This window comes from Peromyscus eremicus, chromosome 20 (genome assembly GCF_949786415.1).
Source record: "Peromyscus eremicus chromosome 20, PerEre_H2_v1, whole genome shotgun sequence".
Lineage (NCBI taxonomy): Eukaryota > Metazoa > Chordata > Mammalia > Rodentia > Cricetidae > Peromyscus > Peromyscus eremicus.
In genome coordinates, this window is record NC_081436.1 from 65,495,047 (window position 1) to 65,519,582 (window position 24,536).

Consider the following 24,536-nt stretch of genomic DNA (forward strand, 5'->3'; position numbering starts at 1 on the left):
CCACACTTCTTTTTCCCCTTTATTCTTTTTCTCTTTCTTTTTCTTAAGGGTTAAGCAACTCAGCCAAAAGCAATTTGGTAACCATTAGCATTCTTTGGCTGCAATGCAAGATTAAAAAGAAGGAAACTTCTGAAAATACGTATTGAATGTTTTAAATTGCTTGCTTTGTAATATAAACACAAGGATAATGTGTGTAGTCTTTGCTTTCATAAAATTCCAGGTGATTATTTTTTAAAAAATATGGACCCATGTTCCATAACTTGTCCTTTTCTCCCTAAACTTAATTTCAGTTTTTTTAAACTGTTTAACTTTCTCTTAACATAGAGAAAATAATTCACCAGAAAATCATGAGAAAATATGCCCATTTCCCACATTTCTCAGCATGTCTTTTTTTTTTTTAATTTAAAGTGACAGTGAAATACTCAAATCAAATGAAAGGAAAGGAACCTCACAATTGTTTGAATTAGTAGTGTAGTGTCCTCACTTTAATCTTCAAAGAAGAGAGAGTCTGTACTGACACGGGGCAATTGGCCCCATACCACTTTCTGGCTGTTAATGCTTCACAGACGATGGTGGTGGCAACACTGTTTGGTCAGGTGGTAAGCTCAAAGGAAATTCTGAAAGCAAACCATCTCATGTGTGCTGGGTGGCTGCAATCGTTCATCTTCTGCAGGGACCCTCACCCCAGGATGGCAGGCATCGGCTCTTTATAAAGCTTCAGGCCAAACCCAGTCCTGACTGGAGGCTGGGCAGAGAAACATCTCTTACCATATGAAGTAAAAAACAGGTTTTGATTTCTGGTCAGGTCTGTCCTGGAGCTCAAACTTTGTATTTCTGACAGTCTCTAGCATTTGATTCTGAACAGCCATGGGTACCCAGGGGAGAGGTAGGAAAAGAATGATGACAAGGTCGAGTGCCATACATTATTTTCACTTGACAGCTAAACTAGCTGAAGCCTGGGGAAATGGGCAGCCTTAGGTAAGTTACATTAGTACTAAAATTGCAGGTACCTATTGCAGTTTAGCCTCCATTGTGCTGGAGACGGGAGCAGAATGAACGGCTCCCTGAAGCCCATAGCTATCACTCAGTGTGTGTGCGCAGAGGTATTCTACTGTGGGACAATCCTTGTCCCATTTTTACAATGTCATTTGAAGCACTTTGGGTTTCAGTGAATTCTCTTCTTGTGCTAGACCATTGATAGCCCTTAAATGTATTACGACATATGACTGCTCCATAAATGTCACTATGGCAACTGTAATGAGTCAGCAGGCTAAAAAATATTGAATGAACATCAGCTAAAAGATATATTTTAATTACACAGGAAATAGCACTATATTCATTCTGCTATTTGAAAAATAATGAAATATCTAGAATATTTGATCAATTGGCTTAAAGGGGGCTATATGTCACATTAATGTCTTCCACCAAAGTCTATAGTTTTATTATTGATGTAACAACATAATTAATGAAAGTCATGGGACTCAAGATCTCATGGCAATATTTTGATTTTCACTGTGTCATACATTGGCCCAGTTCTTCATGTCACTGGCTTCATATTCATTTCCATATGGAGCTATAGAAATGTCCTATATAGCAGCTTTCTAAGGACAGCTTTCTCACCTTCCATCTCTTTCAATCCCCTCTGCCCCATTACCCTGTCAGTCTCTACTTGTCCCTACAACTCTTCTCCTGCCGTAGGTTCAAAAGTCAGAACTGAATCATCAATGAGAGAAGCACTTCCTTCCATTGACCCCCTTCCTTGATACCAGGATCTTTAAGGGAAGAAACAGGCACAGCTCTGTGTTTGATGAGGCTGGTCAGCCTCAGCAAAGTGTTTTCTGGGCAACTTCTCTTGTCCTGCTGTTGGTTGGGAAGCCTACATCAGCCTCTTTAAATATCTCTGAGATTATGGCTGACAGCTGGATTCATTATCTTATAGCCAGACACGTCATTTAAAAAAAAATATTATCATTGTATTAATAAAGGTTCTCTAGAGGAACAGAACTGATAGAATGAATCTCTCTATGTATGTGTGTATATGTGTGTATGAATATACATACATAAACATATATGTGTGCATAATATATATGTGTAATATATATAATATATAATATATATAAATACATATATATGTTATTTATTAGAATGGCTTACAGGCTGTGGTCCAGCTAACTCATTAATGATTGCCTATAAATGTAAGGTCCAAGAATCCAGTTGTTTAGTCCATGAGGCTGGATGGTCTTCATTCTACACCAGAATCCTGAAGAAGTAGGCTCTAATGCCAGGGAAGGGACGGACTTGCTAGATGAGGTGAGAGCAAGCAGGCAAAGAGAGGGCTTCCTTCTCCCATGTCCTTACATAGGCTGCCAGCAGAAGGTGTGGTCCAGGTAAAAGGTGGGTCTCACTACCTTGAAGGTCTGGATTAGAAGTGGGTCTTCACACTTCAAAGATACAGATTAGAAGTGGGTCTTCCCATGTCAAATAATTTAAGGAAAAAAAAAACCTCACAGGTGTTCTCAATCATTTGGATTTTAGTTAATTTCAAATGTAATCAAGTTAACAACCAAGAATAACCATGATAATAATCATATTTTTTGTCTTGAAAAAATAGACTGCTTTATACTCAAGAACCAGCACTGTCCAAAGCCACTCCAACCTAACTCATAAGATTTCCCTCTAGGAAATCAGACAGCACTTCAACACTTTCTTGGTTGTGACAATATTTCCATATGCTTTATTTGTTCAAATACTTTACTAATACTAGTGAGGATCTGAAATGTAGCTTTAATAAGAATTATTTTTTTAAGCATGCTTTTCCTTTTCCACTTTCAGGAGCACAGTAGTGGGTGTGAAGCTTCTTGAAAAAAAGTGAAAGCCTAATAGAAGCTTCAGGGATCTTGGTTCACTCAGTGAGCTCATGACTCACTTCTTTCCAAGCCTTTCATGACAAGCACACCACAGCCCTGTCTAATATGCTGGCCTGTTGCACTTCATTCCATTTATGTTTTCTCCTTGTTTTGCTCCTATAAAAATTCAAGGCCTCCTATAAGTAAAATTCCCAAGGCCAGATTAAAAGAGCCAGGAAATGCTCAAGAGCCTAGAAGAGGCAAGGGACAAAGCTATGCATATCTGTGCTGCATTTCCAGTTTAATAACAGCGTGTATGAGCAGCTCAATAAACACTGATGGGGAGAGGTACAACTGGGAATTGTAGACAGGACTCCATTGGCAAGCTAAGGACACTGTATAGCTCTAGCTGTGGCTGCTGATGTAAGAGGGAAGACAGAGTGATGCTCTACTGAGCTTCCATTATCTTGGAAAAGAAAGCAAACCTCTAGATCCTTGAAATAGCTGCTGTTGGGGCCTCTTGTGTGTGTTTGTAATCCCAGCCACTTAGGCTGAAAGAGGAGCCTTGCAAGTTGAAGGCCATCTTGTCTCAGTAAAAATAGACATCAGGGCATGGAGAGATGACTTAGAGGTTAAGAGCACTGGCTGCTCCTCCGAAGGATCAATTTGGTTCCCAAAACTCAAAGGCAGCTCACAACACCTGTATCTAGCTCCAGGAATCCAATACCCTTATTGGGGCTCTGTGGGTATATATGCAATGTGTGTGCATATATGCATCAATAAAAATAAAAGTAGATTTTTTTAAAAGTAGAAAGAGAGCTGAGTATATTGTTCAGTGGTAGAACACTTATCTCAGTGACCAAGGGCCCAGGCTTAGTTCTCAGAATTGGAAAAAGAAAAACTCAGCAGTAATTTTTGAAGGATTCATGTCTGTGGGGAATTATTTTGAGTGTCTTTATAATGATGGATACTGAATAAAATAATGGAAGTCTCCAAGGACATTTTTAAAAGATGCAGAAACCTTTAACTTTTATAACATCTTTCCTTATATATTGGTCATCAACTAAAGTAAAAGACAAAATATTAAGTCTTATTTTAGTAAAGATGTTTATTCAGGGAGAAAAATGAGTTTATTCAATAGTGATTGGGAAGAAGCTGAGGTGTGGGTGGCCATGCATCCCTATTAGTCCTGGGCAGACTTAGTTTTCATGCCTACCTCAGTATGATTATTAGTGGGGCCCCATTTCTTTTACAGCAATGTCTTCATTTTAACAGTAGATCATATGTAAAGATCATTTACAAAGACCTGGATAGCACTGCGTGGGGCAGAGATTGCCAGCAGATACTGACTGGTTGCCACACTAAATGTGAGGTTTTTTATGAACATGTGTCAAAGCCAGAAAGAAACTACAGGAAAGCCTGGATAAAACTTTGGTAAAAGAGCTGATGTTAATCCTAAGAAAAAATCTACTATACTGTAAGTTCTCATTCAATGAGAATCATGCTTGTTTACAGTATATCCCCAGGTTCCAGCCAAGAGGAACCTTGAAATATTTGACAAAGGAAGAAATGAATGAAGGGGCACTGAGCTATGTATCCAAATATTGCCACTGAGATATGTCACTTTACCAGAGAAGGTATGGCAAAGTCTAACAGCATAAGGCAAGTATGTCCTACAGAAAGTACACCCTCAAATATCAAATATCTTTCCCAAAATTTTGTAGGTGCTAGCAAAACATTCCAGGGCTGAGATCACAAGTGACCATTAAATCGCAGATACTGATTGAACGACACTTGGCTTCCACCTGGAAACACTGCCTTCCCTTGGTTTCTGGGATCTGAAACTGTCCACTCTCTCTATGTCTTACTGGTGCTCCTTCTCAGTTTTTATTGCTTTTCTCAGCTCTTTGGCCTCTGGGTATTGAGTGGTCAGAAACAGTATTAAAATACCTTGTTTTCCCCCAGTTTACACCCTGCTGGAAATCACAACCAGTTTTAAGTGATTTTATTTTGTGATGAAGTCCAAGTTCACATCCCTGTATCTTTCTCCTGAATTTCACATTCATATTAAACAGCTATTCATGTGTTAGTTTCCTATGCTGATGTAACAAATCACTACAGTCTAATAACATGAAACAAAGAAATATGTTCTCTTTGTTACAAAGTGACTTTTGCAGGGCTAAAGGCAAGATGCTGGTAGAGCTTATGGGCTCCTTCTGGGGCCTCTGAGAATCCTTCTTCTTTATTTTCTAGACCACATTTTAAGGTGTGTTACTTTTTTTTTATGTTGCATTTGTTTAACTCTGTGAAACTGTGTTACACTGTGCCGGTGTAAAACACCTAATGGTCTATAAAGAACCGAATGGCCAATAGCAAGGCAAGAGAAAGGATAGGCGGGGCTGGCAGGAAGAAAGTATATATGGAAGGAGAAAACTGGGAGAGGAGAGCTAAAATCTAGGAGCCAGAGAAGGAGGAAGACTCCAGGGGTCAGCCACCTAGCTACACAGCAAGTCACGGAGTATGAGTAAGATTTATAGAAGTAAGAGACCGGGAAAAGCCCAGAAGCAAAAGGTAGACGGGATAATTTAAGATAAGGAAAGCTGGCTAGAAACTAAGCCAAACTAAGGCTGGGCATTCATAAGTAATAATAAACTTCTGCATGTGATTTATTTGGGAGCAGAGTAGCAGGCCCCCCACAAAAGAGCAAAAACCTCCAACAATACCAGAGGCTATCTACATTCTTTGTCTCATAGTCCCATCACATTGCCTTTTCTCTGCCCACCTCTGCCATTACATTGCTTCTTTCTTCTTTGGTCTTCTGACCTCTAAGAAGGAATGACTTACTAAACAGCAAAAGTACTGAGGTCATTGAGTCTTAAAATATTGATGGTCATTCTCAACATCATGTGGGTTTTACCTTCCAAATGCAATGGATCAACTAATCTGGTTGCTCTACTTTCAACATCCATCTGGATGCCAGCAACTCTGGACCTCACTCTCCAATAGGAGTGCTGTGCTAGTGTCTAGATTGTCTTTCCATCTCTCCATTTGGCAGCCTCTTCTCTGCACAGTAATCCTGTTCACGAATCTACTCCCCTCAAACTCTCCATGTGGCTTTCATCTCAGCATGAAAAGCAGAGCCCTTATATTTGTGTGTAAATTCCTGGTCAGACCTGACCTTCCATTGTTCTCATGCCCACTCAACCACCATCTCTACCAGCCCTTCTCGTGCCAACTACCTCCAGTTCCTTACAATTTGCACTTGGGCACTCTCCATGAGTTCTGACTTTCTCACGCTCCCTCCAGTTTCCTTCAGGGCTCTGCTAAAATGTAATCTTCTTAGACAGTTTCTTCCTGACTACCTCATGTGGAATAAGAATTCCTCCCTTGCTCCTAGTAGTTGTCTTTAGCTCTCTTATTCAGCCTTATTTTCCTCCTTTGTATCAACAGTAAGATCCCCTTTTTATTATGTCCCTCTTTCTCTCCTTGTATATATGCCCTTTGTGATATTCTTGCCAGGTGTTTATCCAGGCAGGTCCTCTGATTTTTTCTAATAAGAGATGCTGGTGAAAGTGAGCACACATGGCAGCAGACAACCAGACTTGAACTCTTTTTGTGTGATAATAGAAAGTCCACCACACGAAGGCTTCATCTTGTGCAGTCCTATGTCAGACACATACAGAAACTGCCTTAGGGTGAGAAACCACCAGGGAAGAACAGGCCAGTTGACAGCCGACTCCAGTTTCCATACACATAAGTAAGGCTACCTCTGACTGCCCAGCCTAGCTAAATGGCCAGATGACTACAACCTACTGGCCACTGTTGCTGGATAAAATGCTGGATGCTCAATTAAATAAGTAAGTTTTCAGTATTTAGAAGCACATAGGTTCTGTAATAATATTCCAATGAGTCTGTAACAGCACCAAGAACATGTGTGCTCAATAACAAGGTTTTGAATGAGTGGGCTTCTCATAGTACTACTCAGAGAAGATATGTGTGTTTGGATAGAAACTGGCAGGGTGGGTAAGTTAGAACTTTAACATTAAATAAATTAAAGAGTCAGTCTTATAATTCTGTTTAAGTGGGGTCACCCCTCTCTGTTGAGCACATGTGTGGACTCTGAATGTGTTGAAATTCCTAAAATAGTTTTTGATTCTTGGGCTTCTTTGGCCAAAGAATGGAGGAACGTCATGATTAGGAAAATTCTGAGGAAAGTGCTGCCAGTTACTTGGTTTATGATTCCAGAAGCCTCAGATTGTCTATAAAGTCTTGAATGGACACTTCAAAAGAGAACCAGCAAGTTATCTGCAAGATTATCCCTAACCAAGAGAACTGGTTGGCCTGTAAGATGGGACAAGCTGGTCCATCTGATGGTTTTTAGGAGCCAATTGTCTTGGGTGAAAGTGCTTCAATTCTGGACCCCTGCGCTCTGCTCTCAGCCCAGCAGCAAAGTCATCGTTTGACCATTTGTTTGTGCAGATTATGAGTCTACTCTGCTCACGCATCTCCAATAGTTTGAATCTGACTCAGAGAAGTGGCCCAGGAGGCCTGATTAGACCCAGCTGCTTTTTATTAGTGCCCTTCCTCCCTGCTTTTCCTTTCCTCTGTTCCACTTTAAACACATTTCCACCCCACTCGTTCATTGAGTGCCAAGCATGGTCCTCCACAGCACCCCTCTCACAGCCTCTCAGGATCTACAAACTCTTCTTCATGCCTCTCTGTCAAAGGTTAAGCATTCTCCAATATCCCTCTCTCCGTTTTGTCTTACTCTTCTCTTCAGTACTCATCCTTGTCTATGTGGTCTCTTAATTATCTAACCAATTTATTATCAGTCTTTACTTGACTGGGACCAAGAGGAGGATAAAGTTTAAAATAGTGTGTGGCACTTAGGAAGCTTGAGAGAACATGTGCTGAGAGAAAGAATAGATACATTCATGCATGCATGTTTTATATTCACATACATGTATGTGGATACAGTCACACAGATAAGCCTAGCTCTCATGAGCACAAAACCAAGACCTACACTGGGTCATTGTGGTGGTGACCAAGGTGACAATGACCACTCCTCAATCTTTCAATCTGTCTTTTCCTCTGACAGTTCTCAAGATTTAGTATGTATTTTATAAAGATCTTAAAATATGTAAGGTTTGATAAAGTATAAATGCTAAAAACCAATCCTTCCACTCACAGAAGGTGAGAGTGAAAATGTGATTTCTGTAGGTTGGGAGGGCTGAGGAGAGAGCAATGGGAAGGGTGACCAGTGGGTGCTCAGCTACAGTTAGCAAGAAACAGGAAGATCTGGTGAGCTACTCTAGCAAGTGCTATCAGGCAAGAGTACAAGAAAGGACTTGGACGGTCCTCACACTAAAGGAATGATGTGTTTGAAGAGACAGGACTTTACTACAAATAAACAGTGTGCTGCTCATACGTGTATCAGAGCATTCACCTTACCTCTTCATAATTATAATTTTAAGTTTTTATGTATCAGACAGAAATAAGTTCAAAACATAAAATAAAAAGAATAGAAAGAGAGAGGGAGGGAAGTGGTCATGGCTACAAAAGGCCAACATGAGGGGCTATGTAGGTGATAAAAATGTCCTGTGTTCTGAGACCCTTGTTAGAGGGTCAACACCCTTGTTAGAGTTTTAAAAGATGTCACTTTGTATAAAACAAGTCAAAGGCACATGAGAACTCACTTGTTATTATGTGGAAAGGAATTAATATTTTCTTAGAATAAAAGATAACTTAAAAAATTATTACATAAAAGCACTTTCCAGTAAGCTGTCTAGCATGAGGTCAGTTTTAAAAACAATGGCCATAAGTTAGGGAAATACAAGTGAAATTTGTACTGTCCTTTTAATAAGGGAAGGTAATCTCACTTGGAGGCTGAGCATGCTTATTTTCTCCTTTCAGGCAGAGCTGGGGCGAACGCATCCTCAGCAGAGCCTGTCTTCATTTCCCTGTCTGAGCTGGAGCCTCCACGTGTCCGTCTACCCAAGGAAACGGCTGACCACAAGAGGGAGGGAGGTAAGCACTGGGAAACTAACTGCCAAGTGAAAATTTAAATGGAACTCAAAAAATATTAAAAATACATTTTTAAAACCTTAAGGTTTGTTATGTTAAAGCTGGTAGAACATGAGGCTAATAACACTCAGCATAATCAGCAAGACTCAATCACAGGAACCAATAAATGCATCCTGGGGCCACCGAGAGCTTTACCAATCGCTTTTCATAGTCCCTGAGCTTTAAAGTCGTCAGGCAAAATGAAGGGAAATAATAAACAGATGAGGCAATTTGACTTTGAAAAGAGTTAAGATAACTTAATAGGTATATTTTAGATAAAAGGAGGCTAAGGAATTACAGGGAGAGATCCAAATAGGCGCCTGCAATGAGCTAAGGGGATGAGGAGAGACAATTTCCGTCCTCTGAGAACAGTAATAAACAGAAACAGCAATCATCAGAGGGAAGAAGAGAAAGTAGCTAAGGTAGAAAATAGCTTCAAATGTGCTAGAAATAATGGCCACTCCGAGGAACCACCTGAGGAGCACTTAGGAGTCTAGCCACAGAAAAGCCCAAGGTGAGGGAAACCACAGAACCAGGCAGGCCCACAGCCCTCTTTGCCACATTTCTGCCTCTTTCCTCTGGTGTCCCTGGTGCTTGAAGACTGCAGGTGACCAGGCTAGGTGTGCAGGTGACCACCCTAAGAGGTGGCTGGCCCCAGAGCAGAGTGGAGACTGCACTCCTCACGCCCCTAGTGACTACAAGCGGAGACGTGAAGAGGTGAAGGCTCCATGACATTTGATGTACGTCCTGGCCAGTCACTGAACTACTCTGGCCTCTGTTTTCTTGTTTGTAAAATGGGGGTATTCCTAGTTATTTTGCAGATTTATTAAGGCAGGAGTTCTTATCTGGGGTGTGCTTGGGAATCCATTGATTGGAGCAGGTCTGGGAACTTAAAAAGGAAACAATTATTTTTCTGAACCTGCAACAGAAATTTAGACTCTTTAATATAATTTGTTGAGATTATAATACAATCACATCATTTCCCCTTTCCTTTCCTCCCCCCAAACCCTCCCACATACAAACCCCAACTCTCTCAAATTAAGGGCCTCTTAGAATTTCTTTAGATTATGGAGTTTAGCAAAACCACAGCAGAGCCTGTCATTTTGTCAGCAACAGATACCAGATATTTTTATGTCACGTTAGATATACTGCAAAAATAATCTCAAAATAACTTATATGTTCATCACATTGAAATGATGGCAACAATTAAATCATAGTTAAAAGTTGTTACTTAATAATTTTTAAATACCATACATAAAATGATTTAAATTCAGTTTAAAACATAGATAACTGACTTTTAATAATGATCCTGTCCTTACAGCACCATGCTTTTTACTTTATATATTTAATTTTAAAGTTGTTCAGGGCACATGCAGTGGCCAGAGTTCTCTGGTGGCTGAATGGCAATTTTATTAATGATAAAGATAACTTTCCCCATCTTAAATCTTGTTACATTTACTTGAGTTACTCTGCCCTGGACACTGTGAGTGGGGGTTCTGTTTCTGTTCTATAATTAATGAATGACTTTGTCGGCTACCTGATTCCTCTTAGACTCATGCCATCTTCAGCAAAGGGTGACTCTTTAAGAAGGCTCTGAAGATGGAGGATGTATTGCATGTATTCAAAGGTATATCAGATGGTTACTTTGTTCTATTGAGACTTGTGATTACTAGCAACAGGAGTGACTCATTAGTAGAATATTAAATCATATCCCAGGCAGGATGCCTTTGAGAGGAAAAGGAAACAATTATGACAGGATAATGGTTAGAGACCAGACTATCCAGGAAATTGGGGAGGAAAAGGCTATTTAAATGATTTTCTTAAAAACGAAAAAGGAAAGAAAATATTATTTTTCTGATAGTTTGCATCTTTCATTCTTTCTACTACAAAACCCAACAAGAATGCCCTAGACTGCTTTGATTATAAGATAAACATTTCCCACCAGTTTTAACATTTTGGGATCTGGAATGTGTCTTGCATTCCACAGGAAGTCAGCCAAACTCAAGGCAAGGAAACAAACTGTGCCGTGAGTGGTCCTTATACTGTCTATTCACATACAGAGTTCCTCACTGGGGGATTCATTCACCCCTCATTTTAGTTATTTGTTCTTCTGTCAACATAGATCACTGAATTTTAAGCCTGAGTGCCTAATCATTCATTACATTTTTGATAAAGTCTTGATGCATACAGAAGATTGATCTTCCTATGTGAAGGGGATAATTGAAAGCAACAGCTCTTTAGGATGGATTCCTGATTGCTGCAGGGGAGTAAAGACTAGTGTCCTCAAGCATGCTTCATCGGGATCTCCACCCAGGTGTAGAACAATCTGTCCAAATCTCCCTCACTCTTTCAGAAGAAGTATAGATTTTGGAGGTTTGCTTTTTTTTTTAAAATTTACGCTCATGTACATATGCCTGTGTGTATATATCACATGTGTGTGAGTGCCTGTGGAAGTCAGAAGAGGGTGTCCTTGGAGCTAGAGTTATGGGCAACTGTCATCCAGTGGGTAGGAGGCTGGGAACCACACTCTGGTCCTTTCGGAGAGTAGCAAGTACTCTTAATTGTTGAGCCATCTTCAGCCTCAGTGTGCCTTCTAGAAGTTTTTAAAAATCTTAGACAAAATAAAGATGCAGAGGGAAGTGTTATTCAGTGTGCCTTGTGACCAGACTGTCAACTCCAAAGGAATATTCTCATTACTTTGTCAAAACAATTCCTTATTGCTGAGCTGTCCGTGCTTATGACTAATGGGGTTCATAATGATCTTCAGACTCCAAGTTCAAAGTATTTAAACATGGGTTGATTCTAATGGCAGAATTGTTAGGGATTGTTGGTTAAATAATGATGATGATAATGATGTTATTTTATGGTTTCTGAGAAGTCTGTGTTCAGACTAACTCATACCTCACAATGGATACAGATATAGAGCTGGAGAACCAGGTGCCTCTACCCAGCCTCCTGTGTTCCTGTATCCTCTCTCTTGCCTGCTATCTTAAATTTTAAGTTTGAGAATAATGTCTAACAACCTACAATTCTTTTTCGTTGTAACTGGAAAATAGAAAATAAAATTCATTTAAATAGAAGTAAAAGGAGTTTCTTTTATGGCCATTTATAAGACAACTGTGAGACCATGTGTAGGAGAGAGGGATAGACTGGCTCATCAGAGATGCTGGTGGATTCCCCTTGGCATTTCTTGGGTCCCCTGTCAGTAATAATTTACTAGGGTAAGTATCATTATCTTATCTGAATGGTAAAATATCTGCTGGAAAGATATGGCTTTTTATATAACTATAAAGAACACTTTTTACCAAATCAGAAAAGTCATGAGAAAAATGTACTTTATTTTATTTGAAAATTTCAACATTAAGACCAGAATATCTGGCTCTCACAAAGACACTGTGAATTTATTACTTCACAAGTGCCACTTCCATATAATCAAATAATTAGCTAAGAAATTATATTTGCATTTTCAACATTTTTGTTCAGTAGGAATGTCAGGATAATTAGGCATTAAGTATATTATCAACACTTGAAGGTAACAGCTTTGTGTATAAGTGAATATTTTTTCTTCCTCTTCATTTGCTCCATTCTTTGTTGGTGATTCAGAAAAGCATGTTTAAATAGAGGCCCACACTGTACTACTTTACCATAATTACCCCAAAGATGAGAAGATTAAAAATCACATGGGTGTCCAAAGCCTTCCTGCCAAATTCGTGGGGAGCCAATCAGCTTAGTGTTTCTGGTGCCAGAGCATTGTTCTGCTCTTGATCATGCTTCTCATTCTCATTGCCTTCCCTTCAGTGGTATTAGACCTTGGCAGGCTGAACTAGCCATGAGGGACATCTCTTTATCACGACCACCTTTCATAGAAGTGTGAGCACCAGTGCATTTTTGGCAAGTGCAGATTCCTTTCTCTTTTGTAATTCTGAACTCATCTCCCAGTCTCCAGTGTACCTGTCCTTCACTGCTGCTTTGACACTGGAACTACTAAGGCAGTAACATAGGAGACAATAACTTTAGGAGACATACAGCTCCCTTCATTTGTTATTGTTCCTCTGATCTTCTAAGCTTCAGGAATAGATTAAGTGGGCCTGGCCAGAGGTATCCTCTAGATCTGATGTTAGAAAGTGCTGATACAATGAAATATCTTTGGGAATTTTACAAAACAGCTCATACTTGAGCCCACCTAAGTATAGTCCTACACTGGGCATTCCACATACAATTACAGTAAGAGAGGGAAATGGACCCAAATTGAGGAGAGGCTGATATGTTGATTACCTAAGCTCTACACACACACAAGCTCTAAACAGACATCCACACATGACTGGCATCTTCTCCCATGTAACTTTTCTTATAGGGCTACACACTGGGAAAGGTGTAGGAAAGGTGTAGGAAAGGTCCTAAGGTGGTATCCTGAGATATTTCTGATCTGAAGACAGATTTTTAAATAATGCAAGGATTTTGACATTTATTATGGCAAGAAAGAAGAATTTGGGATGTTTTCACTTTGTATTTTTTGCTTAGCTATATTTACTTGTAGAATACACCAAACTAAGAAGAAATTATACAGAAAGTCCAAGTGTTGCTATTTTTTTTTAAGTTATTGTAGTAGGATTTGGAGAGAATGTCATGAGTATTTATTTTATTTTTAAACTACATTTATTTTTAAACTACCTAGAAACCACACCAGAACAATATGTCAGGAATTAACAGGACATCCATGCCCAGTGTTCCTGGGTCTTTTACTCTCCAGTTGTGCAGAACAGAGTCTATGCTACATGTGTTTTAAACTCCATACCTTGAAGCTTCTTGACTAGTACATTTGTGTACTGATTATGTGGTATCACTGACTCCGTCAAGGCAACCCTCCATGACAAGCTGATAGATACTGTATTTAAGATGACTGGTAATCAAGTAAATAGTCAGATAAGTCATTGTGGCTAAAGCCTGGAGACAGGAGAGCTAGGTTCACGTTCAGTGTTTGAACTCAATGGACTGTGCAGCCTTGGGTACATTTCTTACCTCACTGAACCTCTGTTTCTTTAGGTGTGGAATCAGGACTATATCACACAGTCTGGCAGTACCCAAGTCACTAATACTGTCAGTGAGAAAAAGTGTATGAGGAGAGTTCAAAAGTGTTGGCACAGATGATATTGTGTGAGAACTGTGAACTTGATTCACGGTTATGGGAAACAAAATCTTTCAGAATTTTGGATGGCTTCTTTTCATTTCTAAGCCTACCCACTGACCATAATCTATACTACTGGATTTTTGATTGAACGAATGGAGCACATTATGTTCCCTTACATGGAAAAATGGACAATTTTCACAAAGCACTTTCCCTCTGTCTACTATTAAGTTCTTATCCCTTGACCTTTCCTAATTCAAATGACAAAACAGCTTGATTGCTTCCCATTCTGCTCTGCAGGATATAATGAAGTATTTTCTAGAGCTTTGGAGGGGAAACAAATCATCCAACTATGTAGAGTGTGGGGGGCATACCACACACTCTGTCAGCCCACAGTTAATACCTGGAGAGTGGCCTGACCCTTGTCATTGAGACACTGTCCTAAGTTGGTGGATGAGTTTTATTAAATGAACTACAGGGATCCATTAGAGCAAATGAAACCTTTGTCCTTAACTAGTGACAGAAATGCTGTTTAATTTGAAAATCACTCAGATTGTGAAACCGCTCTCTGCCTTTGTAGAAAGGCCTCGTTAAGCTCTCTGAATTTGAATTGCTGTTTATGTATGTTCGGCTGTGATGGCTACAAAAGCTCTTTAGAAATTGGTTTTGAGAAATTCTCCTTTAAAAGAACCCTGAAACCAATGTCAGCGAACTGCTGGTTGCTGTGGGCAACACCAGCTTCTAGAATGAGTAGGTGCAAATGGCAGGCAAACATCTCATAATGGACTGTAGAAGGAAGGGCCTCTGAAAGAAAACGGGGAATAAAGTTCTAATTTTGCAGGTGTGTGTGTGTGTGTGTGTTACAAATTATAAGTGAGGCAGATGGAATTACAGATGAGGCCGTGTTGCTAAGGAGGTTAGAAAGCCAGGCCCCAGTCAATATTATCAAGAGACAGTGAAGAGTTGGTCAGATGCACCACAGGTATCACAGGACTTGGGAGATAACCCCTTTGGAAAGGTCATTAAGAGAGTTCCAGAGAGAAGGACAAAGGTCACAACGAGCCCTGTTATTCCTCTGCTGTTTCCCTTGCTGAGCTTCCCCCATCACAGTCACCTTGTTTTAGCAATGTTGTGGCTCTGGATGCTGCTCCTCGGGGTAGAAGGAGAACTCCCCCCCCCCCCCCACGCCAGGAGAAGCTCTCTAGCGTTGACTTCCAGGCAGCCCTACCAGTTTCTATTCTTTCCAGTCACTCATGCCATTTTGGACAGACCACTCTCTGAAGTAAAACCACCACTGCCAGAACTGGACAGTCAACCTCCAGGAGGGCATGGAAGACTGATGGGAGGCCTACTTCTGACCTCTTGGGAAGAACCTTTACCCCCTCTTCCAATGATAATAATTTGGGTTCAAAACCAAAATAATATATAGACAAAAACAAAACAAAACAAAAAACTTAATATGGAATATGGTTAGGAATTAAGGGCCAAGATACACTGCAGTGTTCATCTCTCTATAAGCCCCTTCTCTGTGTGTAAACTTTTGAAAAAGATACTTTTCAAATTATATCTTACAATATTGCAATTAAATTTACTCTCTGAATAAAAAATCCTGTTCCTGCTTTAGAAAATATTGGGTGCTTCCTAAAGGAAAAACACCCTGCCCCTGACTTGAAACCATGACAAGGGCTTGAAATCCCACCAATCCCTGAGCTTGCCCCAGAATCAGACCACAAAACCCCACCAATTCCAAGCCACCCTGGAAAGACCCTATATAAGCTCTGTACCCTGTTCGGTTCTCTGCTGCTTCTCACCCTAGAGGCACCCACCCTCCTGGATTTTTCCTTCCCAATAAATCTCTTGAGTGACAACTTTCCCCTGAGCCGCAGGGAGCAGAGCAGAACGGTAACTCTTGCTCTGGGGAATCTTTTCCCTAACTGAGCAGAGTTGTTACACTCCAGGGTCTGAGGGCAGAGCTGTAACAACTCTATTGGGGGACCCTCCCCTGCCACAGCAGAGTTGTTACACTTGCACTGGGGAAACCTTTCCCTGGAACAGAGCTGTAAGCTGCTCTCCTTACAGTGGCTGTTGTGTTCCTTGGCTCCAGGATCCCTTTCCATTGGATCCTCAATGCCTATAAGCATTGAGACCCAGAGACTCAGACAGGAGCATGGCAAGTTCTACACTAGGCCCCATAGGAAAACCTGTTTAAAAAATAAAAACAAAACAGACAGCAAAATAAAGATGGAGGAGGAAAAAGGGAGGAAAGAAACAGGAGGAGGAGAAACATTGTTGTTGCTGTTTTGGGTAGGAGGGAAGGGAGATGCACGTAAGTAGAGGTCGTGAGGACCTGAGCTGGATCCCCAGGACTCCTGTAGAAGCCAACATGGCAGAGCACACATGTAACCCCAGAGATGTTACATGTGTTGTCACAGAGAACAGGTGAACCAGTGCAACCAAAACAGTGAGGTCACAGAGTGAGACCCTCTCTCAAAAATTTAAGAAGGGTATTTAATGTCAGTTTGGTCTCCACGGGAATGTGAGTAGCTGAGAAAAATCTCATTTAATGAGGATTTTTGGAACTCAAATAGCAAAATTTAAAAATCAAACATTCTAACACAACATAATCCAAAGATTAACTAATTTGATACTTACATGTTGAGGAATAATGTAGCAAAATGTTAAGTCTTTGTTTTCACATCATGTTCCTATGGGAGAACTTTGTACAGTGTGAAACACTGCTATTCCTAACATGTAACAGTCTCCAGTGTGAGCTGGGGTGTTTCTGGCTGCCTCTGTAATGGCCTTTGGTGTACAAAGTGTACATGTTCCTCATCCAGAACCAAAGAGAAAGTCTTGGCATTGCTGAGTGTTCCAGAAACTATGGACTCATAACCTGCTTGATTTTGATTTATCTTTATCCATTCCACATTCAGAAACCTTTCCTTGCTAGACTCTCACTTTCACTCCACGTGGGGTAGTGACTTACAGTTTCAGAGGCTGTGGTTTAGATGATAAAGTGTAAAAGACAACTCCAGTAAAAAAAAAAAAAAAAAAAACAAAAAACAAAAAACAAAAAAAAAAAACAGCACCAGTGATTCCAAAGCAGAGTTCTGACTCTGTGACTTAGTGAGTCCCAAGTACATGCAGTGGGTAATTTAGTCCCAAATGCACTGACCCACATGGGTCACTTTTGAGTTTAAGGCATGACACCCTTGTTCAGATTTGTGCTTCCTAGAATGTCAACCCGATTTCCTTTGAAATTCATGCACTGGATATGCTGCAGTTCTTTTAGATCAGATCATGACCTGGTTAAGCATAAGGAGGTACTGAGGCAGAAAGTATTTGTGTCTTATAGTCAACCTCGAGACAGCCAGCTAAGCAGAGTGGATACAACAAATGCCCTTCATTGTGGCTTTAAAGCTAGAGAAAAAGAAGATGCTCCGCCAATCACAATGACGTACAACAAACTCCGGGGTGTGGGCTCAGTGTTTATAGAAACAAGTTTAAAAGGTGATTGCATTATTTGGTTTAGTAATGGAAGCAGAGAAATCAGGATTTTTTTTTTTTACATGTAGTAAGTTTGAACCAACAATTAAGTCAAACTCCACTTGCTCTGAAACCATAATAGGTAATATAAATATTACCTCAAATAGTAGGTAAGGTCTTATAATCCGAGAATGGGGTACAAGTCCATTCTAGCTGTCACAGCCTGTGTTGCTGCATTTAAAACTATTCTTTTACCTTTTAGAAACTCAATAAAAACTAGTATAAAGGTATCCTTCCCAAAGAGATATGAAGAACAGAGGTATATTACACCCACTCCTGCTCATTTACAAAGTGGTATGTGATTCTTCTACTAGCAAAGGGAATTTTTTTCATTTTTCTTTATTAAGAAATTTTCTACTCACTCCACAGTGAGCAGTGGTAACCCACAGATCCCACATCCTCCCTCCACCCACCCCCAGCCTCTCTCCCAGGCCACCCCACATCCCCACATGCCCCATATCAAGGTCTCGCAAAGGGATTATTTTGATAGTTCTTCCTAGATTGACATACATTTATACACAATTACCATATATGTATATGAGATTTAAAAGCCCATACCAAGACGAAATTCTACACAAAAGAGAGAGAAAAAATTCAGAAAACAGTCTTACTTTGTAAAAAATAAAATTGAGAACCCAAATTCTTATAAGATCCCTATGGTCTCCCAGGTATGGTATACCAATTGTATGCAAGTGAAAACTATGAGTCCAAACCAAGAACATACTGAGATTAATGAAATTTAAACTAATTTTGTAATTGCTTTGGTTGATTTATGCAAATATCTAGACACTGAAGGAAAAACACAAGATACTTCAAAGCCGAGAAGCAATGATTGTCACCACAGCTTCTGATGAGCAAGGTTATACAGTGTGGGACATTAGTGATGCTGGGGAAGCTGTGTGGTGACATGGTCCAAGCCATTACACTAGACATGTATATCAGCTTTGTTATTCTTGTATCCAGATCTGAACAGGAGCACCATGCTGTCACACTCTAGCTAAGTTACCTGGACTACATTAACAATATGGGGGCAATGGAGTCGCATAGTGAAAATGCCTAAGAGACACATTTGCCTGGATAATGTCGGAGGTCTCCTTGGAATTTGTAACATATTTAGAGTGAATTGTGAAACTTAATGTGGGTTAGAAAGTTGGCAAAACGTTACCACTAAAAGTAGCTAATATTTTTGGATATTTATATAAGTAAGGAGGAAATCTTGTCTCTCAGCACTGGCAACACAGGAAATACTAAATATGATCACATGCATTGCTCTTAGACTTTTCTGTTTTTAAGGTGGTCAGAGTTCAAACAAGCTGACATGTTTAGAATGATCATCGATCCTATCCCTCATTTGATAAAACCAATTTAAATATTGCCCTTGTTAATGACTACCAGAACACAGCAGTGTTCATTAACCCTATGATTCAATCAGGATAAGGTTAAATATTTTTCATGCAAAACTAGAACATATCAATCTATTTTATTGGACTACTTCATGTAATGAAGCTTTCTTGAGGCCAGATCATCTTGCTAATTATAATTATGCCAAATCATTTTGCTTAAAATTGGAAAGATTTTGAAAGGTCAGAACTAATTTAGTTCCCTCCATCCTTTGTACGTTTTAGGATGTGAGAAGTAACATCCTGGCTTCTTAAGAGAAGGGAAGAGAGTATCATTGTTTCCATGAAAAGCTGATTAGACCAATGGCATCCACACAAATGTCATTTGATAAATTTATTTGAAAATTTTAGAAAAATCATTATATTTTTAAATTTCTAAGTTGAATTCCACTCTTACAAGTCAACTTTTACTCATGATAATGTACTCTTTGTGTAGTAACATTTCTTTCTAGTAAACATGAGCTGAATTGAACCTGAAGAGCAGTTCATGTTTTAAATAATCACTTCATCAATAAGCAATAATGCAAAAGCATTTAGCAGGCTTTCATATCCTCTCTAGAACCAACTTTCCTTTTGGGCATAAAAGAAGTCACCCTGTGCTGAGCACTGAGGTGGTCTCTCCCCTCACTGCGTCCCATTGGCTTCCAGCAAACCTTAATGCCCTAAGGAGTCTAGTCCTTCAGAATTACACCTTTAAATATATGTAAAATATGATGCCTACAGGAATCACCGGGCATGAAAAGGGCACTGGAGTACAAGCTGGAAGGATAGGGGCAGCTAGGATGCTTACGTGTTGCTGGTGAGGATGTGAAATGAGAAGCTCCCATCTTTTATTAGTTTCTAATGAAATTGAACAGAGTTTATTACATGATCTAGCTACTCTTAGAATGTAAAGTAAATATATATGGCCATCCAAATATCTGTACAGAAATGTTCATAGCACTTTTATAGTAGCTAACACTGGAAAGAACAGAAATGTCCATCAACAGAATATCCATGTTCTTTTTCTTCTGGAGAAAAGAAATTGGGGTCTATTCACACAACAAAGAACAACTCAGAAAGGGACCATCTCCTGTTAATGCACCATGACTGATGGATCCCCAAATTATACTGTTTCATGAAAGAATCCAGATTCAAGATTACATACTACATGCTTATGTTTATATGAAGATCAAGGCCAGGCATAACCAATCTGTGGTAATGAAAAAAACAACACAGTATTTGCCTTTGGTAGAGTTGGAGGTCAATTTGAAGAAGTGTAAAGGAAGTTTCTCACGTAATGGACACACTCTCATGTTTATCCATGTGATGATTACCAGATGTGATGGCTAGTTTTATGTCAACTTGACACAAGCTACAGTCATCTGAGACAAGGGATCCTCGATTGAGAAAATGCCTCCATAAAATAAGACTGTAGGCAAGCCTTTGGAGCATTTTCTTAGTTAATGATCAATGGGAGAGGGCACAGCCCATTCTGGGTGGTGCCATCCCTGGGCTGGTGGCCCTCAGTTCTGTAAGAAAACAGGTGGAGCAAGCCCGTAAGCAGCACCCCTTCCATGGTTTCTGCATCAGCTCCCACCTCCAGGTTTCTGCTGTGGTTGAGTTCCTGTCCTAACTTCTTTTGATGATGAACTGTGATGTGAAAGCATAAGCCAAATGAAATCATTCCTCCCAACTTGTTTTTGATCATGGTGTTTTATCAGGTTAGCAATAGTAACCCAACTAAGACACCAAGAGTTTACATTTTCCAAATATATTGATTCCAAATATTTAAGATCTGTGTATTAACAGAGTGCTGCTAATTAAACCTCAATAAAATGATGTTACTTCTAAAAGAATCAGTAACTTAGACCACAAACAATATGCCTCTAAACAATTCTCACATTTATGTGCTAATGTGATGAGAGAGACATCAGAGAGAACTTTGAAATTAGAAAAGAATATTGTATAACCTATCAAATATAAGAAAACACACACACACACACACACACACACACACACACATAACTCCTTTATGAAACTTTGTGCTATGAATTGTTAGGATGGTGCTACACTGGTCATAGGGATGATTTCTGTTACATCTTGAATTTTAAATGTTTCCCGCTATGTATTGAAGGGTTGATCCTCAGTTCAGTAGTACTCAGTGGTGGGGTGTTTGTTTGGAAAGTGACTGGATCATAAGAACCTTATGAATTGATTAACACATTTGTGGATTCATACCTTAGAGGGTTTGGGAAGGAGAAGAGCCTTGTCATAAAGGGAGCTCCCTGTCCTTGAAAACCATAAGATATAAGCAGCTTGGTCCACGTGATGTGCTTCTGGCTACCTTGCCGTGGAATCAGAAATAACAGAACCAAGTGATCATGGACCAAAATCTCTGAAACTGTGAACCAGAATAAACCATTCTTCCTTGTAGGCCAATTATTAGTGATATTTTGTTACAGTGAGGGACAGATGGATAATTCTAATTGACTAATTTAATCAAATCATAGCAAAACCTCAATAGTGTCTGTTTTCTATTATTTTACCTAGAAACTGTTGCCAAAAATCCGTGTATATACTTTTTTGATGGAAAGTTTGTTTCCTTGGAAAGAATATTTTAGATATTGCAATAAAATCTCATGTGAATTAAAAAATTCACATACTAAGCACAAATAACCTTACATATTCCACAATAACTTAATGAATTTTCAGTAGTTTAATAAATTTCAACAGGTATTACAACAATTAGGCTAATATTTGACAAAAAAAGCATAATTATAAAGTAAAGGTGGCTATTAGTCGGAATCTAATTTTGAAAATCAGTCTGGGGGCTAGAGAGATGGCTCAGTGGTTAAGAGCACTGACTGCTCTTTCAGAGGACCAAGGTTCAATTCCCAGCACCCACATGGCAGCTCACAACTGTCTGTAACTCCAGCTCCAGGGGGACCAACACCCCCTCACAGACATACATGTAGGTAAACACCAATGGACATTAAACAAAGATAAATAAAATATTTTAAAAAAAAGAAAGAAAAGAAAATCAGTCTGACAATAAATGTTGCGTATAATTTAATTTTTCTGTATATAATTAATAAAAACATTATAAATAGACATATTTACTAAGAAAATGATAATGAACATAAATGTTATTTTAATTCCCATAAAGACCAAGTAAACATGTTCATTACCGTAGCTCTTTAGAATTTCATTGCCAAATAGGTTCTGTGAGTGGGAAATAAAAAACACATTCTGAGTAGAAAAAAAAAACAACAATATTTTCTACATACTTTTTTCATCCATAGCTGATCCCATGTAGGCTTAGCCAGCTGTGGTGTTGAACTCTACCCAAAAAGAATGAGAAGCCTGTGGACTCCACTTCATAACAATACACTATCTCCCTACAAAATACTTACTCTTAAATATATTGAGCTGCAAAGAAAATTTACATGATTTGTAATGCTAAATTTCTCTGTGAAAGAAAAAGCTAGGGTAGAACATGAAGTCTATATGGCCAAAGACTTGTTTCTGTGTGTGTGTGTGTGTGTGTGTGTGTGTGTGTGTGTGTGTGTGTGTGAACTAGCCTCCTCATAATGATATTTTTACTTAAAACATAGCTCACAGAGCTGATTGACTTTAAGCACCACGGAGGAGAACATCAGGGCATCTTGTTCTTGGGCAAATGGGAGTATTCAGAACAAAGTAAGAAAACTCAGCAGGGCCAGCTTTGCACTGTGGCAGTGCACTCCCATCTGAGACTAGAGTTGTAGCTAAGAAGTGGCTGCCCATCAGGGACACTGCCTCTGAAGCAGCTGGAGTATATGGTGAGTTTCTGTCAATATGATGTGAGTAGAAATACTCTGAGCTATTTCCACCACTGTCGGATAAAAGCATCCACTAACCCCTGCTTGCCAGCTGGATGCCAATGCTAAGCCATATTAAATGTCACCTTACCAAAGAGCCTGAGTCACCAAAAATCTCTGTGGATCTTGCTGTTATAAGGTAAAGGAGCAAATGAATAAACTTTTAACATATTAGAGCAGTGATGTAGAGGGTTTGTGTAGTTGGTTGTTGTTTTACTCTTTTGGAGACCTGTCACCCAGCTCTCAAATAAATCACACACAAAGATTTAGTCTTAATTATAAATGTCCAGCCTTAGCTTGGCTTGTTTCTAGCCAGCTTTTCTAACTTAAATTATCCTGTTTCTCTTTAATTAAGTTTTGTCTCTGGGCTTTTTACCTTTCTTTATTCTATACATCTTCCTAACTCAACCTCTTGAGTGCTAAGATTATAAACATAGACTACCATGCCCAGCCTTTGAGTGGATCTGTTATGACATTAAACTTGAAACTTAACATACCACATGGAACATACTATATGCTCCAAAAATACTAATGATGCTTAATCCAGAATAAACCTTTTGTGATAATGACGTCCACCACAAGATGTAAAGGTTAATGTAGTTCCCCACCAACCAGAGGGTAGTTGTCTGGAATTTTCGTATCCCAAGAAATGCTGGAGGCCAAAGAATTGTAGTGTAAGGGCTAGGTATAAGTCATTAGTCCTTTGCATAGTAAATGATTATACTCTGACTAAATTATGACCCTGAACTCATGCTCTAATTAGCTGAAACAGTATGCATAGAGATGAATGCTGCATAAAATTATGCAAAAGGACATAAATATAATTCATAAAGCAAACTCTTGTCTGATCTAGATAACTCAACCTTATTTTTTTCTAATCTCAAGATTTAGGGAGAATAAGCCAGCAGCATCAGGAGGCATCATTGTTGTCATCGTCATCATCATCATCATCATAATCATCAGCAGCAGGCATATGCATACATGGGACACTCAAATAGCTTCTCTTTGAACCAATATCAACTTGTTTTAGAGGTTTCCTGTCCTTATACATTTTAATCTCTTTTTTTTTTCCTTTTATTTTTCGAGACAGGGTTTCTCTGTATAGTTTTGGTGCCTTTCCTGGAGCTCGCTCTTTAGACCAGGCTGGCCTGCCTTTGCCTCCCGATTGCTGGGATTAAAGGCGTGTGCCACCACTGCCCGGCACATTTTAATCTCTTAAAGCTGTTCTCAGTAGTAACCCCTACCCCCAGTGTTAAAGGGAGTTCTGTAGATTAGAAAATCAAGACCTTCTACAACAGCCTTCTTGTTTCAGGCTCCATCTGTGCCTAAATTTAGTATCTAATCAGGCTGTCCTCTGTGTTCCCAGATCAGTGGTTGCTACATTACTACCACCATGAAGGTGATGCTATTGATAGACTCCAGGTTTTGGAGCTTCAAAACTAGGACTTCCAGGAGGATTTGGGGCACAAATGCAGGGAGCTTGAATCAGTGGGAAGGGAACTCTTACACATTACTTCCTGCCATGTTATGAGCACAGCAGAAGTAGCAAGACTCTAAGAAAATGGCAGCATGCAGATGGGAAGTTTTCTAGGGCCATGAATATGATGAGGAAATAGATAAACCTACATAGCATCTTTATCTCACCAGGACATTGTTACAGGACTGGGTACTTGCCAGAGTTAGCCTGCCACAAAGGACTAATTCCAGAGGATTT

General features: G+C 39.5%; 1 protein-coding gene across 3 annotated transcripts in view; it reads right to left on the bottom strand.

Moving 5' to 3' along the window:
* Nucleotides 1-24,536, bottom strand: part of Cpq (carboxypeptidase Q) — a 454,961-nt gene that overhangs the window by 77,954 nt on the left and 352,471 nt on the right. The gene's annotated exons all lie outside the window — the stretch shown is intronic.